This window comes from Achroia grisella, unplaced genomic scaffold (assembly GCF_030625045.1).
Source record: "Achroia grisella isolate CSIRO2021 unplaced genomic scaffold, CSIRO_AGI_Agris_v1 utg702, whole genome shotgun sequence".
Taxonomy (NCBI): domain Eukaryota; kingdom Metazoa; phylum Arthropoda; class Insecta; order Lepidoptera; family Pyralidae; genus Achroia; species Achroia grisella.
In genome coordinates, this window is record NW_026712999.1 from 1,921,504 (window position 1) to 1,940,953 (window position 19,450).

Below are 19,450 nucleotides of genomic sequence, written 5' to 3' on the forward strand. Positions count from 1 at the left end.
AAATTCGAATTTATAGTTACTAATCGATAAATACTGGTGTATTCGAAAGAGTAATCGATACAAAACTAAGATAGTGTTTGTTATTCTATACAAACATTTAGATACATTATTAGTGATATAATTTTGATTAGATAAGTAACGTTACAACGACTTTATACAGATATAATGCACTACTACTGCTATTTAAGAATATCATGATTATTTCTCTAAAAATACCAACAAATGAACACGGAAAATAATCGACCTAAAGGAAAAAGGTAACCATAATTAATTCACAAACTGCACCATGCATATTCTACTACATAAATCACGTGGTTTTACCCGTGTAGAGTTAGTAAAGCTATGTAATATTATATTATCTGTGGTAATGCTAAAACGAATCTAATCACTTTTTTTATTTATCTATTCACATAATTAGTTACTTTAATAGAAACTCTTGAAAATTGTAATATTGACATACAATATATATGGAAATAAAACTGTGTTTCAATTTATAACTTTAACTAAGTGTCTGGTGATAGAAACACCGTTAACAGACTAAACTAATTCATTATATAGGTTAATGTAACGGCGTTATTCCCCTCCCCATCAGCCTATCACGTCTTACCATACCTAACCATAATACCACCCTACCATCTCCAAATGTATACCATCATAATTTCAACTGTTAACAATATCACCGAAGTCAATACTCGTTTGGAATAATTGTCGTAAATATAATAGGTATATAATAGTCAAATAATATTTCTTAAAAATTGAACTGAATGTTAAGTAACCATTATTTATTAAAGCACTCAGTCTTATCAATAACTTCTATACACTTGAGAATCAATTTCACTTAGTGCTTATTCATTATTTTAATGTTATCTTAGTACCCATTATTTTCTTATCATAGTCCTGAGATGAACTAGAATATCAACGAGCTTTTTATTGCATTCTTAATTTATATGAATATTATTATAAAATCGAATGACTAGAAAATATATAGGTTTTCTTAAATGTTGTTTCTTTTTAAATTAATAACTCACCATATAGTGCTAAGCTAAGCAGAGCTTCAGTTACTAGACAACTAATGTAAAAACTAGAATACATTTTTTGTAGATATATTTCCAAAATATGTATATAATGTATATAAGTCCGCCATATGTATACTTTATTTTTGTATATTAAAGTTAAATAAATATACAGAGAAAACACCTAGAACATGAGTTCTAGGTGTATATTAATTAATTAATATTTGTATTTTTGAGTATATAATATATCGTGCGAGGTATCTAACTCGCGACCGTACCGCAAATTAAGACGGTGTGCCAAACAGCTAAACCACAACAGCCATTTAATGAAAAGCATAAAAGAAATAATATATAATTTCTTTTAGGTAGAGCCGAGTCGTCTATTAGTGAGGCGTGGGGCCGGATATTAATAATCTGTCGGGCACAGGATCTTAACCGTCTTTAGTTGTCACACATTCTGACACGTTTCACCGAACTCGTATACTATATTAGAAACGTTTCTATTCATATGGAACATACTAAAAATGTATATAGTATAAAAACAAGCAATATATACATTATACATAAACATTTCGTTAACAAAATGAGAATAGTATACAAAATAATTGGAATAAATACTAATAGTAATTTCACTATACTACCTTACTAATATTATATGGAGATAGATGGATGGGGATGTTTGTTACTCGCGAGAACAGTTAGTAACCATTTACCATCAGATGGGCCGTATGCTTGTTTGCCACCATAGTAGTATAAAAAAAAAAAAAAAAAAAATAGTAAGCTATATTACTGCTATATTACAGTAATATAGCTTATTAGCTATTCTCGCGACTTCGTCTGCGAGGAATTTAACTTTATTTTTTTTTAATATAAAAGCGAAGCTATTTAACCTAACGTCTTCATCATAGTAGCTCCAATCTTTAATTTCAGTTCAATCAGTCGAAAATCTAAGAAGATTTATACAAATTTTCATTAGGGAATGAAAATTTGTATAAATCTTTTTATCCCCTTAGGGGTGGAATTTATCAAAATCCTTCTTAGGATATGCCTACGTTATAGTAGCGTTATCCATGCAAAGTCTCAGCCTGATCGGTTTAAAGTTGACAAAGTTTCATACAAACTTTCATCCCCTATTTTATCCCCTTGGGGGTAGAATTAATCAAAATCCTTTCTTAGTGCATGCCTACGTCATAACATCTATCTGCATGCCAAATTTCAGCCCGATCCGTCCGAGTGGTTTCGGCTGTGCGTTGATAGATCACTATGTCAGTCAGTCACCTTTGAGTTATATATATATACATCAAAATTACACATAGTCTATAAATTTCTTTCAGGAAAACGCGGGCATAGCTAATATTAAATAAATTAGTAAAATATAGGTATCAGTTTTCAGTATGCTAAGGTCACATACACTTTAAATACAAACCTACACTTTGTATAATGTCTTTAGCATGTGAACCTCTGTGTCATCCATTGCAGTCAGCCGTAAAGTGGTTTCTTTTTAAACTGTTTTTCAATTAGAGGATGGTATAGCAGAGAAAATACAGGATACGGCAGCTTAGTACCTAAATCCTTCAGAATGGCAATGCATGAGGATGTAATCTTTGTGATGCTGATTGTATAAATACGGAACAGTTGTCACTTACCTTACTTAAAGAATACACAGAATACATGAAGCTAATGAGTCAGCTTCGTGTATTTTGTGTGTTCTTTCGAATTCTAAGTAATAGAATTAAATAAAAATTATCAATTCATTTCTTAATAATCCGTACAGGATTATATACATAATTTATAATTCTTTATGGGGTAGACAGAACAGCGATGTTAATAGTACTTATAGTAAGTATGCGTAATATTTACCGATCGTATAGTTATGTATTTTCTTTTATTTATCTACACGTATCTTCGTACCAATTTCTGATAGAAATAAATAAAAATTTAACTTCTAATTTTAAGGTATATGATACTCACAAAATGTTTAAAAGTTATATATGTATTTTAACTGTTTAACTACTTTTACATGTGAGCTGTGATAAAACAACATGTATTCCATTATCTTTTAAGTTACATTAAACTAGCAGAAGGGATAAAATAAACTCACAATCATTGATATAGTATAAACGGATGAAATAGATAAGACGCTGCTATAGTCAAAATTAATTTCGGCGATATCACCACAATACCATGCATTCAGTTACTACGTTACAAATACTATTCTAAAGTTCATATTATACATACTATTTTATCACCGAATGGTAAGTTTCTGTAGCTGATACTAAAAATGTGAATCGTAAAATTTCATTCGAAACCACTAAACTCTTAAACTGTTAAAGCTTCAATTCAGTTATCATGTCTCTAATAATAAATTAATACAAAAGTAACTAAGTACTTATAATAGTTTAATAATGAAAAATGAATAGAAAGAAATTAAGAATTCAAATATAAGAAACAAAGTATTTACTTAGTCTTAAAACTGAAGGATTTTCTTTTCATGGTCATTTTCATGGTCATTTCTGTTCAAATTTGTCGGTTATATATCGATCAATAAGAAAAAAGGCTGTAGAAATACTAAATAATGGGTTTATACAATTAAAGTAGTAGTCGGTCGTACGTACTATCTTCTCCAGTAGTTTAGTGCATAATGGCTCAATGACGACAATCCGAGTACAACACAACTGAACACACGTGTAGTGAAAAGTTTAACGATGATCGCGTCATAACGACTGCGGGGGAACTGAAAACTATTCCAACCTACAATGTTGGTCCACTATCCACTTTTCAAATTGACGTCGGACGAAGAATGCGATATTCGGCAGCAGGTCGGACAAAGTTGAATAGGGTTGGCATTCTTAGAAATAGAGATTTACCCTAGTGTAGATATTTACAATAACGATAGTGGCTTGTACATGGTTGATACTAGAAAAACTGTAGAGTCTGTGCACTTCATCATTTCGGCCCGGAAAACATCCACTGCTGTACAATGGCCTCCATCAAAATTCGCTACGACGATCGGTCCTGCGCTACTCGCATCCAACGCCATCCATGGCTATCCAAGGCCTTCCCACGCTGCGTCTTCCAGTCTGCGGTCGCCACATGGCAGTAAAGTCTGTACGCTTAGATCTATGAAATTATGCAACGGATTTTAACTCTATTTTTAATAATATCATTTAGAACAAAGTAAAATTGGTATTCCAACTGATACATAAGAACTAAAAATATCAGTGACAACCCTATAATATCTATGCGAACCCGAAGCCGAAGATATAACTTTAAGCCTCGTCCTGTCGATGCTTCTGAAACTGGATTTCAGAGCACCGAGTTGAACTGGTTTGGTTACCGGTTGATTTATTTACCTTAAGGCATATTATTCATACAACTTACACTATGAATATATATCAGGTAACATAACATAAGAATATATTTCGAGTTATATCTCTACTCTGCAATTGCAATAACCAAAGAAAAAAAAATCATTTGAACCCCGTGTATATACAGTATCTATATAACAATCGATTGAAAGAAATACCTGGCGCTTAATTTTCTTTCGGATTAATTTTTAGTGATCAGTGTTTCCTTCACCAGAGAATCAGTCAGAAATTTAAATTGCACTCAATGAATTACAAAAGTCAACGACCAGAAATCAACTCATGTCCTTTTAGGAGTAATTTAGTGTAATAAGCTACGACGCTCTTTTTATATAAAAAAGAAATACTTTTATTTAGTTATGTCATAGTATATAAAAGTTGAATTTATCAGCTGACGTGACAAATAATGGATTGAAACCTGATGAAAATGTAATGAGGAGCTTTTGTGCAAATCTAATAGATTTTTACAATTTATATAAAAACAATGTTAAAAATTTCTGCATAAGTATCTGTGTATCATAACATATATTTGTAAATATATGTACATATATATGGACACAAAGTCACAGGCAAATAATTTAGTGACAACTGATAAGGTATTATCTAGGAATGTTTCCAAGAGATACCGCATGGAGGTCGACCTGCATAGGCAAATTCTAGCAAATTGTGGCCATTTGTCCGCATTTGATAATGGAATGGTGCTACATACTTGAATAGGTAAAATATTGGGGCACCATTTAAGAATGATAAGATGAGCTTGAGATCAGGTCAGTTAGCCTATCGTGGTAAATTCACCATTTATCACGACCATTTCTAGGTCGGACCACGTGGAGGTGAACCTAATATGGTACATTGCTAGCAATGGGGTTATTAGTCCGCATTACTAACAGGCTCCTTTCTCTTTCATATTTTAATATTACATGAACATAACTAAAGTCAAAATTTATATATTAATGATACATAATTATTTACGAAACAGATGAAAACTTTTAATTTAGCTAAGAGCCAAGCTACACCTGCACGCTTAATTATTTCTTTTCTTGATGAAAGTCCTTCATTTATCTTGAAAATATTTCAGAATAATTAAGTCGTGGTCTTTATAACGTTCTAATTAGTGTCTATTATTTATTTAATTTACATAATGGCCTATTGAAACTCGGCTTTTATGAATCATTATAAATAACTAGTGGAATGCGGCGACTTCGCTCAGTTGGTTATAACTTTACGAGTTTCTGTAACATATATAAGCGTACCTTTTAAACATATTTGTTTCGGGCTACTTTAATGCAGTTGGCCGCAGCTGGCCTTTACAGCTTCACCGGACGATAGGGGGTGAGTGCAGATAGCATTCCACACCCGCGGAAGTACTTATGGCCAACAAGCTGAAGGCCAACTCCCGCTTGAAGGACTTTAGCCTGGCAGCACCGATAGAAGTTCGAACCTTGGCTCAGGCCGTTGTAATTTCGATCTCCGTTTGAATTGGTCGGGTAATCGATCGGACAATAAAGGTGGAAGGGGACTCTATATAAAGAAAATTTGTGAGAAATCATGTATTCTCACTTCTGAACTCATCATATTCATACTATCATCTTCCACTAGTGTCTAGTATACCGTTTACCATTATATAGCCAGCATATATCGTTAGAGCTGTTTTTAATGTTATCGCCAGGTGATAATATTAAAAACAGTACAAAAATTTCTCAAACCGGTGCAGTGGTTTGAGCTTACTTTCCACGTAACAAAATTAGCTCACTCTGTTAATAAATATACTAGCTACTAGCCCTGGCTTCGCACGGGTGTACATGTCTTATACATATAAACCTTCCTCTTGAATGTCTCTATGTATTAAAAAACCGCTTTAAAATCCACTGCATAGTTTTAAAGATTTAAGCATAGGGGCGGACAGACAGCAACAGTGACTTTGTTTTATACTATGTAATAATTCACACAGTAATAACATGCTTAGTTCACTTATAGAATAATACTCAGAGTATTTCACATAATAAACAATCGCCTCAGACTAAAGTACTATCCGTCAGGGAATTGATCCTTAGTCGCTCCATAAGTACTTCCGGTGGTTTGGAGTGCCTTCAGCACTAATTTCATTTTAGAACTTGGAAAATAGGGAACTGTAAACGCCTTCTATTACCAACAGGTAGATTTATTATGTAATTACAATATCAAAGAAGCTGACCATCAGATGGTAAGTGAAAAATTGTCACATATATATACCAATAACACGTTATAATATGAATAAGTATGATACCAACCATGCATTGTCATTCCTGAGGAGTTATATTTAATACTTCTTATCCTGGAATTTCACTATTTTATCTCACTATTCGATCGAAAATCTAACAAAGCAAGCTGCTTGACGTTGAAATAGGTATAGAAATACCCTACATAGAAGACTTTGTATAAAATCTAGGAAAAAATGAATATTTTGTACTAAGAATATCAAATATACTCGTAGCTCGAATATACTATTAGCGTTTAATAGGATTTATTTGCTACGTATTCCAGATTTAGATTACTTCACACTGCTCTGTAATATTTAAGGTACCATAGATAAGAGAATATTACAGAGTACCAACCTGTTGCCATAATCAGTAAGATTTTGGACTAAATATAGTGTCCATTATTAAATAAAGTGAGCGGATATCCTCACTTACTTAGTGGAGTAAATTTGTATTTTTTACACTGGTTACCCATTTCTTTTTTTAAATATGTAACATCTGAAGTTTTATTTGCTATTATTATTTGAAAATTCGACATTATTATCTCTATATCATCATACTGTGTAACATATGTTATGTTATTTATTTATTTTCATTCTATAACATAAAACTAGACTAGCAAACCTAAAGTTGACTGTTCGGTATCTACTACGTTACTGATTAAACAAACTAATATCAAATCTATTAATTAATGAAATGAACTTACTAAAAAATACACTCATGAATATAAAAATATATTTTTAATACAATTGTCACACGCTCAATCGTGACATAATAATATTTCCAAACGGGATGTCCTAAAATTCTTGAAATGGTGGTCATACTATAATCCTTTAACGGTGAGTCGGACGTAAATCGGTGTTAAGACGGCCCAAGATTTATGTTCGCTCGGACGCCGCTGACGTACCCAACTTAATGCCTAATATACTGCAAAGCTAATATTATGATATCACTCATATATTTAAAGATATATTTACAGTCTACATCCGGTACAAAGATACCTACTTTCAAATTTGAAATATTAATATGATTGTATACCACTAAGGTAGTCTATTCTCTACTCACATATCGGTTTACCACAAATAAAAAAAATATATAACTGTTTAATCACGTTCATTCATATTAGATGAACAATATGAAAGTAAGAGACAGCGCAGTATTTAAAATAAGTCTATACCTTATAATTAAATATTATTTATCTTAAGATATATCAATAAGTTTATTAGACAATTGATTAATATTTTTACACTGGACAAGAAAGACCAATAATTTTATTAAAATAAATTCTCTAAATAGTTGAAAAGGCATTTGAAATATTGTATAAAAATATTCAATTAATATGTAAGTACTCGTATTTTATTCGTCTTTAATACCTGATTAAAAATATCGTTTTACAAAATAGACATATACATATTTACAGTTTTGTTAATTTCCATGTATTTATCTTAATAACATACACATCTATGACCCTAAAACGATGCATGGTGAAATACAATCTCTAAATTTTGCTCCTCATCAAACTGACATCTAACAAAGGTTGACGTCCGTTCACACCAATTGCTTTCTCAAAAACACATTTTAATTAGATTTCCGTGAAAACAATTTCCTTGTACCCATGTCGCCATAAAGCCTGATGCACATCGCACGAAATAGTGGTGCGAAGTAATAAATTAACTAAGAATATAAGAACATAAAATGTTTCCACTAGGCAAATATAAATTCGTGAATTTATTACGGTTTTACCCTTTGTAATGCTACGAATCATGATGAAATTTGGAATAGAATTTTCTATGAAGTCCTCTGTATAGTCTGGTCTTTATTATTTTCTTTGCTAGCGTTTATTCAAGTAACACAAAGACCGATTTTGGATTAGTATAAAATGGCTATGAAATGGAATGATTAGTAGGAAATGGCTATTAATTATCATATACACATTATTATTCATATAAAATAATAAGATCTATTCATACCAAATAATTAATATCAATACTTTATACAATATTGTCATATGTGTGTCTATGTAACATGACCAAAGATACCATAATATTAATATTTCAGCTTAACATGTATTATTAAGCAATAACGTATATATATTACTAGCTTCTGCACGCGGCTTCGTTCGCGTTAATTTATCCCCTTAGGGGTGTAATTTATCAAAATCCTTTCTCAGAGGATGCCTACGTCATAGTAGCTTTATGCATGCAAAGTCTCAGCCCGATCAGTTTAAAATTGATAAAGTTTCATACAAACTTTCATCTCTAATTTTATCTCCTTGGAGATAGAATTAATCAAAATTCTTTTTTAGCGAGTCATAACATCTACCTGCATGCCAAATTTCAGCCCGATCCGTCCAGAGGTTTGGGCTATGCGTTGATAGATCACTATGTCAGTCAGTCACCTTTGAGTTATATATATTTAGATGAATTAAATAAATAAAAAAGAAAATGAAAAATTATTTTAGTGTTGGATAATCCACTTATTGACGAAGGCTCACACAGCCTTTGTTCCATTTGCATGCTATGTGAGTTGGCCCTTAGTGTCACAACGTAGGGATGAAGTGGTGAAATTAAATTGGAGCCAAATAAATAGTGCTCGGTCGGCAATTCTAATTACGAAGGAACCCGGGAGTTGCGACTTTGTATTACGTTAAGAGCGTTAGTAGATACGTATTTCAAATGTCTAGGGTACTATTTGAATATTATTGCGGTATATCCTATAAAAAGTTTTTCTTTACTTCAAAAACAAACTAACAGGTTCTGCAAGTCCTTATTAATGTACTTATTATAAAAGATATTGCTTTTAATATAATATTTTTATAATTATTAATAGATAGTAGTATAGTATGCGCGCTGTATGACCACGCTTGGTAGTGCAGCACGAATCAGGAAATACTATGGTATTTCCTGATTCGTGAATATGTGATAATATTCTGAAAAGGTATGCCTTTTCAGAATATTATCACATATTCAGACGCCCATCCTCCTCCATTCAATTGATTTTGTAATGCCATTCCCTTCCCACCCCTTCCTTGAAAGGTCGGCAAATACTTTGCAATTCCCTTCGTGTTACGGGTGCTCACTGGTGGCGGTAAACAATCACCATCACCTGGTGTATGGTATAAAAAAAATTTAATGAAACTAACAGGCATGTCCACTTGTGGGAACTACGAGTGGAAGCACGGGGTTTACTTAGTTATTTACAAACTCGCCGAAAATAACGTTCTCATTTCACTCTTATTATTCAAAATATCTCAACATTATAAGGAAATAAAATTCAAGCAGCTTATGAAAGTCAAATCAATGTATTATAAATAATAAAAAAAAAAACATTTTTAATTTAGGACGCTGGGAGTGTAGACTTTTTTTGATGTAAATTCATAGGTCGAGAAGCCATCAAGGTACCGGCGTTCGTTGAATATGTAAATTACAGGTTAAATTGAAAATTCTCTTCGGCGATTAGTTCCAGCTTTTTGGGCTTATAACGCCGTAGATTACCGCCCAATAAGGTTAGATATCTGATATTTAAAATTTAATATTCTAAGCGTTTTATTACTATCTGTATTAAATATTTATCTTTTTTATAGTTTAAAAAATCTTTACATTTAATAACATCTTTTTAATGTGAGAAGTAAAAATTGTCTATATGTTTGTGTTCTAAAATTTGAAGTAAAAACATTGGATAATTTGGTATGAAATTTTCACAGAATATGGTTGTAAAATATAGTTCAACATGTATGCTAAAGAATGCAGTTCTAGAGAAAAGTACATCCAGAGCAAAATTTAATAAGAAAAAGAGAAATATAAAAAATTACAAAATTATTATTATGTGATTTTTTTTAGTATACTGTAGGCACCTCTAATATTTGTTTTGTCTTTGTCCTCAATTTGATCATTCACCCGTCGATATAAACGGATTATTGTGCCTTTTTTCTAATGACGTAATATATTTTAATATTTGGTTATTGTATCCTCTATTTACAAAACTAATTATAAATGACTACTCTTTCGTGTGCAACGTAAGTGACGCGAATCCTAAAACTGTCACGATGTTGAATTAAATTACAGTATACGTACAAAAATGAAATAACACGCGTTGACAAGTTTGCATTTTTATTGCGTTGGATGCGGCAAGCGCAACGCTGTAGCGTAATAATATACCAGATATAGTCTCAGTAGAAATACCCACCTCACTATTTAAATGTAATACCTTCAATATTGTAATTCCAGATAGGATGGTCAAAGACATTACTAACTATAGAAATGGTGAACATGATGATGAGGCAGTCGCCGTTCCTTCAAAAATACACTTTCACGTCAGGAGAAATAAAACACTATTTACTTCAAGATAAGGTATAATTGGATCGTAATTACCACAAATATATTTTAATAATATGTACACAGGTAAAGCATATATTTTATTTCGGACTATTCAAATGCTGTTGGTCGCGGCTGGCCTTTACAGCTTCAGGGCGACAGTGGGCGAGTGCAGGTGGCACTCCAAAACCCGCGGAAGGATTTATGGAACGACTGAAGGCCGACTCTTACAAACTTGTTACTGCTTATATATACTATATATCGAAAACGAAAACATAGCGCGTTATAAGAATCTAAAGTGACTGGGAGCGAGCTTACCGCCTTCTATCGGATTAATTTAGTTTGCCATCGGTGTTTACATCACTAGAGTCATAAATATAAATGGACATAAATAAAAATAAAATGGTATTTGATTTTATACAAGATTCTAACCACAATGTTCTTAGACTTAAAAATAGAATTCTAGTTTACCTGCACTGCACATTTTATTTCCTGTGAGAGAGAATATCCAATAATGTTAGCATCCGCTAAGACTGAGTTATAAAATAAACTTATGTTACAAATATAAAACATAATAAAATAAAATACAGAGGTCGTTAATTCGAATCTGCCTAATACTAAAAAAATTTATGTCTCAGTATATATTTCTGATATATTTTCTCATATATAATATATGAAAATTGGAATACTCCTATTTTCATATATTGTATATGAGAAAATAATATATATATATATATATAAGAGAGAGAAGTATAAGAGAGAGAGAGAATTCTGAATCAAATTACTATCATTGAAGGCTGTAGGGTTGCAGTTGCCTGCTCTGGATCCAAAGTATATTTATCTATTTATTCATTTATACAATCATGTACCTTATATATTTATAGACGTTACAATATAATAATAAAGGTGAGTACAAGACCCACGATAAGGCGGAGCAAGGTTTTGTTTTCTTTTAAATATACTTAGCAAAATATAGAAAATGTCAAAATATCTCAAGTGTTAATCACTACGATTTTAAATAGTATCAAAATATTCTAATTGTGATTACAGTCGTAAAGTTATATTAATATATTTATTATTTTACTATAACTTCACCTCGCCTTTGGCTGAATGCTAATAATTCTGTGAGTTTTATTTATACTAAAATAATACGTATCCTATATTAGGTACTCTAGAAAACCTTTCTCAAATCACATCGATTTGAGAAGTAGTAATACACAGCATCACAATTTCTTATTCAAATATATATATATTCACTTCACTATCTGTAATACTAGTATTAATATACTAGCACATTACTACAGTGCTAATGTAAATTATTGTGTGTGATAAACATAAATAATATATTTCTTTAAAAAGATTAAAACATAGAACCAAGTTGTATTCGTAAATAATAAACATAAAATTTATCCTTCTCTAAAAAATAAAACATATAACCAAGTTGTACTCGTGAAAAACATTAAAATCCCCTGTTGACAACGAAGCACCAAAGTCCCAATCTTATTCACGAGCATACCTCTGTTGTCAACTCGCCACCCTTTCCAGTCAACGATTGTCTTTGTAAAGCCATCAAGTGGAAATAATTAGGAGCGGCACAAAAACAATTAGTGACCCGCAACGGAAGCTGCCCGCTTGTTTTATCTCAGCGTGTTGCTCTCTTCTGACGTCACCCACAAATTAATGGTAACGAGCACCTAATTTCGTTGTCACTGCATTGTTTTGGAATACCTATAGTCGTATATTGCTATTTTTTTATGTAATTTAATCTGGCAGCCTATATATTGGAAAATGACAAACATCATCGATATATATAAACAAAACTAAGGATAACACAGAACACTACTAATACAACATTGAAATCTTCAAGAAAAGTGTATATACTTTCCTCAAAGCCCAGCGAGGAATTACAATCGACTTGTAATTCCTCCAGTTTAGTAAACGACATAGCAGGCTAGCCACATGGACATATGCTTGTGTAGTTATCAAAATTAATAGGTATTACAAATACGATGAGACCATCTGTCAAATTAAAAATTACTTGGAGGCGATGACCTAATGCTATCTACTTACCCATCACAGTGGGGTTTGGCGTTAAAGTGAAAAGGGTCCACTCAATTTCCTGTCTTCTCGATGCCTTTTGATTATACACACCTGACTCTTTCACGCTTAAACGTTTTCCTTTTAGCTGAATAAGGACGGTAACAAATCAAGTTTGAAGCAAAAGATGGGACGTCAGGAACATTCTCCATTAAAATAGTTTTGTTAAAGTTCGTTCAATAAAATGTGGAAGTTGTTACCTAATTATTTTACTTTGTTCTCCTGAAGAATGCTTCGTTCAATTTATTAGGATAGTGAAATTTAGAATTTATAGTGGTCACTTGTTTACCTAACTTTAAACTTGATTACTTGCGAGGTAATTGACTGTCAAAGTCACTATTACACACATTAAAGTAACCCGTAATCGATCAATGGTCAGAATTTAATCTAAACTCATTTAAATTCTTTATTGAAGATTAGGTTCCATTTTCGAAATAACTGTATACAAAGGAATATATAGCCTAGTTTATATATGTGTGTATTTCAATTATTTATCTATTTTTTATTAATTCAATTTAGTGATTAACATCATAATAAAAAGATTTAATTAGGTACCTATCCTCGTTCTACATATAAACCTTGACTATCCCAAAAATCATACCCCACTGTCCATGTATATTTCATTAAAAGAGGTACGAAGTTTTGCCTAACATGTTCATGTATAGATTCTTTTTATAATATACAAGTACATATTGAGTTCTAAGACTAGATATTACCGTTAAACAACACACTATGTACCTAGTTGTTATATGTTATTTCTCAGCCTACTACTATGAAAATACTTTAGTCTATGTACTATGAAACTATGTATATTGTACTATGAAATAACTTTAGTCGTTTTATAATAAAAAAGATTGTGTACGGTTTCTCATGCACTAATTTTTAAATGCGGGCTCTTCATAAGGATAATCCTTATCCTACAAAGTGATAACATTCTACATCTGATTATTAATACTATAATAACCCTATACAATTTACACAGGGTCGTCTAGTCCCAAACTAAGCAAAGCTTGCGTAATGGGTACTGGACGACTGATATACTGATACTTAAATATATACATACAGAAAATATCGAGATAAATACAAACAGCCATACTCATAATTACAAATATTTGCATCGTCTGAGGAATTGAATCCGTGACCATTGAAATTAAGGCGGTGCTTTAAACCTTAAACCACAAAGGGCATCTAATGGCACTGGTTTATTCTGGGTTATTATTGTTATGATATGTGATGGTTACTATTTAACATCAGGTAAACAAATTTCAGACCATGTTTACTGAATTTCAACTTTGTAGACTTATGTAATAAGATCGCTTAGAGTTTAAATATCGACGACAATTATTACTAACTCGCTTGCGAACTTATATTCATAAGTTTGCAAGCGAGTTGGTAATAATAGTCGATACTTCTTATATAATGAAAATGTGACAATACCAAACTTTCTAGACTGCCTACCTATTTTGTTGCCAAAAACAGAATACATTTCTGCTTCTGTACTTACCTCACATCTATATATTTATATGTATATATATAGATTTAGAGATAAGTAAGTCTTTTGTATAATTATAATTGTTATGCATATATTTCTTAAGTCTTAATTCTCCCTAGACTATAAACGCCTGAATGATACTACGGGATATGACAACGTATTGTCAGAATTTAGGCGACAAAAAAAAATATGAATTCAATGTTATTATGGTATGCTTAAAAATAGTAGAAATGGAAGCTGTTACTGGAGCGGAGCTGGAGCTGTTATTAGTTCGTCAAAAGTGCCAAATAAAAAATATAAAGTTTATAAAAAGTAGACAAGCTGCCAGTAACAGAAGCCTTTCCCAAATAAAGCAATCATGATACGATAATAGGTAAGCTTAATACCATACTGGATTACCTGAAAACAAAAAAATTGGGAAATCGCTTTATATCTAAAAATTTAAAGTTCTAATCTATAAAAATAAAAATGTAGTTTATCATTAAGTGTGCGAGATATTTTATAATATGGTTTTGTAGTACTTAACACATATTCCTTTCCTTATGCTCTTATTAACCCGGTCATAATAAAATCTGGATCAATGACCCACACGTGAGTGACCATCCCAAATTCGGTCGGTAATTCGTAATTACCATTCATAGGGTCATAAACTTGGCATTTGCAATCGGAACGTCCCGACTTCATCTAACAAAACGCAATTAAGTTAATTGAGAGCGATTTTATTTGGTTTTTACGTCTTATCCCATTTTTCGGTTGGCTGGACAAATCGAGTATTTCGAATCATGTGCATGCAGTCTTACTTCGATGGTTGGTAATAGTACGAATACTATAATAGTATTACTATTATTTAATGAATTCATAAAGACTATTGTTTCGTTATTATTTTGTAAGTAGTATTATAATATGATAACATATGCTACCATAAAGTAGCTTTCAGTATCAACATTAAGTTTAAATCAGCAGTCTATGATTAGGTGGTAGTAGTATTATAATTTACAGTATAAGAGCCAAATTTCAGTAACGACCTCAATAACAATAACAACCTCAACAAAAAACAACTCGTAATTATTGGCATATTCATATGAAATAATTTCATTTGCGGACTTAAAAGAGAACGAGACTTCTCAGTTCGGTGGGACATTACAAAAACTGAAAGACTAAAAGACATTTCTGTACACAAAAGAGGCTTCTGTAAATTATAGGACAAGAGGCGTCTCTCCGAAATGGCAATATATGAGTGACATCCAAGGCGTCACATGTCAATGCGATGTCCTTAGTGCTATTAATGTATATGTTACCAATGACCATCAAAGTTAGGTTATTTGGTAATTTAATTACATAAATAGTACATAAAACCTCAAAAAAAATATAAAAAACCTTTTTAGAAGAAGAACCTTTAAACAACCTTTTGGGTAAAACGGAAACATACAAAAAAAAATAACAGTAATGAAATTGTCTACAGCGAGTAGCAATAATAATACATATAATATCGGTTAGGTGTGTACACTCGTGCTCAATTTTAAGAGGTCGAATCGTCCCCTTGATAAATTACATTACAGTATGACGGGTTGACTGAATGAGACGGAGACAAAGGCGAATGAGCGAATGAGTTGTAATAGCGATCGAATGGATCGTTTATATCATTCATCGGCTTTTGTCTTCAGTGAGATATATATTTTGTTCACTTGTTTAATTATATAGAGATTTTATAATACATCCTTTGATTAATATATATTTTGTTGAAATGCAAAGGAGCTCACTTCCTTGTATTCATTTAATAGTTACCTATAACTTTATATGTATTGCTGTCAACACTTATTTCACCCTTTCTAAATGATTTTTGAGATAGATAATACCTTTCTTAGTAATACAATTTAATCAAATTTTGTTACGATCCATTTAGCCGCTTAATCACGAAAAGGTTACCAACACACACACAGATGCACACTTTTTATATCCATTAATTATATTTAAAAAATACTAAACGTCAAATTCTAGGATTTCTGTTGTAATGCCTAGATTATATTTACATATAGATTACCTAAAAGTACATTCACATTAATGAATGCTTGCTAATCCGAGGATTATTTAGAGCCTGTGAATAATATCTAAATAGGTAATCTGTGAAACAAACGATTTTGATTACATCTGTGGATTAGTACCTAATCTAGGTACCAATTATGTAATCTGAGCACGAGTAGTAATAGGTAATTCAATGACAGTCTTAATGGTATAGCGGTTAAGTACATCGTATTATTAACAATGGCCGCGGGTTCGATTCCTCGCACGATGTAAACTATATCTATGAGTATTATAGCTATATTCGCCTGTGTATTTTCCATGTATATTATCTATCTGTTTATAAAAATAATATATGTAATATTTATATCAGTTGTCTAGTACCCATAACACAACCTTAATATAGCTTAAGACTCGATGGATCTGTGTATTTTAACCAAGATCATTAATATCGTATTTTAATTAAATTGAAAGAGTATTAGCAATTTGAGTAATAAGGGTTACCCCTACAGAGAACTCGTATTTGGCAGTTAATTAAAAGATTTGTACATAAAAAAACCTGGGACTGAACCCTTTTGACCATAATGATAAAAATTATTTCATAAGTATTAGATACATATTAATCATGTCATTCGAATGGTATCGAAGCTGCTCGCCTAAATACACATCTTAAAACAATAGAAAATCTGCTGTAAGCTACACAGCTCAAAGAATTTTAGAGGCGCCCTCCGCAACATCCACTGATTGACGCCAAACGTTACAATGGTTGTTGCAATAAACGCTTCATGAGAAGAGGTCACAAGTTTGATTTATATCACATACTTCCTTATCACAAAATAATTTAACACACATCACGCTATCTTATGATACCCATGACACCAGTCATACGTTATCATTCCATAAGCTTCGATGTCATGCCTCTTATTCTGTAACTCCACATATACTTTCACACATACTTGTCGAATAAAATTGAATCCTTCCACTGTATTTTCGCAACGAAAACATATTTTTTCGGTTGTTCTGGTCAATATAGAACAAGATGTTCTCACACTGAAAACAAAAAATAATCTTTATAACTTTTTTATCGCCTTTTACATCGAAAATAATAAATAACAGGCGTAATATAACGTTCGCCGTGCAAGTTGCTCAAGTGGCCTTAGTTGTTTAGAGCTCGTCCGGCCTCAACTCGAGGCGAGCTAAAAAGCCGAGGGCGGTTGAGAGAGCACTTCAGCTGGTATATTGCGCTCTTTGCACCCAACAAAAAATGAAAAAGCCAGCCTTTATTGCAAAGAGATTTTATTCAAATTATCCACGGATCGAGCTTATAATTACTAAGATTGCTTAAATTGTGCTAGAAGGACATTTTGAATTGCGTTCTAAATATTCGTAAGATTTTGTAATTGGAATGGAAAGTAAATCAACGGCCTACACGATTTTAAGTGATCACAGTTATTTATACACATCGCATCACGACATCAAGCTATCATGTTATGCCAATATGTTAGAACATATAACATAACAGTTGAAAGGTATAGTATACCTTCGTATCATGACATTTTAGAATTCATATCTTTCAACTGAAACATATCTTACAAAGCAAGCAGTTTGACCTTGTATAGAATTTACTATGGTCTTTGTTCTTCATAATTAATACTATTATATTTTTATTTTAATGATGTTGTTGAAAATGGTAGACATTAAATCTACCATGTCTTACACATTTTCGTCTGCAAAGGAATTTGTAAACATAACATCATAAATTAGAACGAATTATCACGATGAAACAACTATTAAAAATCATTCCATGCAAGCAACGTCGCGAGTAAAGCTAGCCTATCTCAATTAAATAATAAACTCAAAAAATTAAAGACAATGTCCCTTTAAAGTTTATTAATTTAATTACACCGGACTAATAAAAACGATGCTATCTTTTATATCGGTAATAAAGACAGTAATGAAGTACGTAATATTAATTAGAATATATTTTTATTATACTAAAAAAACCGCTGAAACCTCAAAGTTTCTTTTGATGGGAGTCATGGCCCATCAAACTAATGGCCAAGAACGAATATTAATTTCCAATTAGGAATAGAATTTAAGTACAAAAGATTAATAGACTTTTATTAAGAGTTCTGTATACTTTTTTATTAAATGGTATTGAATGGTACTTTTTTTATTAACCTAGCCTGCTTTCGGCTGGAGAGGACCACAAAATCCGCTCCTCCAAAGTTGCCGGTCCCAAGCCCGGATAAATAGCGAGGGTCTTTGTATACAGTATATGTATGTATATTATAAAATAACTTACAAGTAGTGTCATATTTATATTAATATATCCTCCTTCTCTTTCAAACTATCATATTTATTTCAATCAGCTGCACCTAGTAGGTGAGTCTGCAGCACATATGTATATATATTGTATCAATAGTGTATTTATAAATAAAATGTGCCTGGGCAAGCACCGGAACTAATTATAGCCTTCTTATATATATTTACCTATATACTATTAAATTTAAATAGCTTCCTGCACCTACCTGCGCTAAGGCCTGCGCAGTTGAGCGCCGTAAGCGGGGAAGACGGGATCCTGGGAGGTTGAGTCAATCGGAGGTCGGAGCAGTTACTTCCGGGCGACAACACGCCTCCTTTGGCCCATATTTCTGGCGAAACGGTCGCCTGAGCAGCCAGCCACTGCTCAGGAAATGGTCCAGTGCTTTACCGTCACAGGAGCACGGCGAGGAGTGGGAAGGTCTCTTCGGAGAAGGTAGTCGGCCATGCTGACGGGGTAAGGCACTGTGGAAGTTCTCTAGCCGCAGTTGTCCGAACTCCCGATGTCGCGCAAAGACGCCACCTTTCTGCTCCTAGATCCACTCGAGAAGATCCTGGTGCCATTGCGGCATCCCCATTTGCGGGCTCCGAG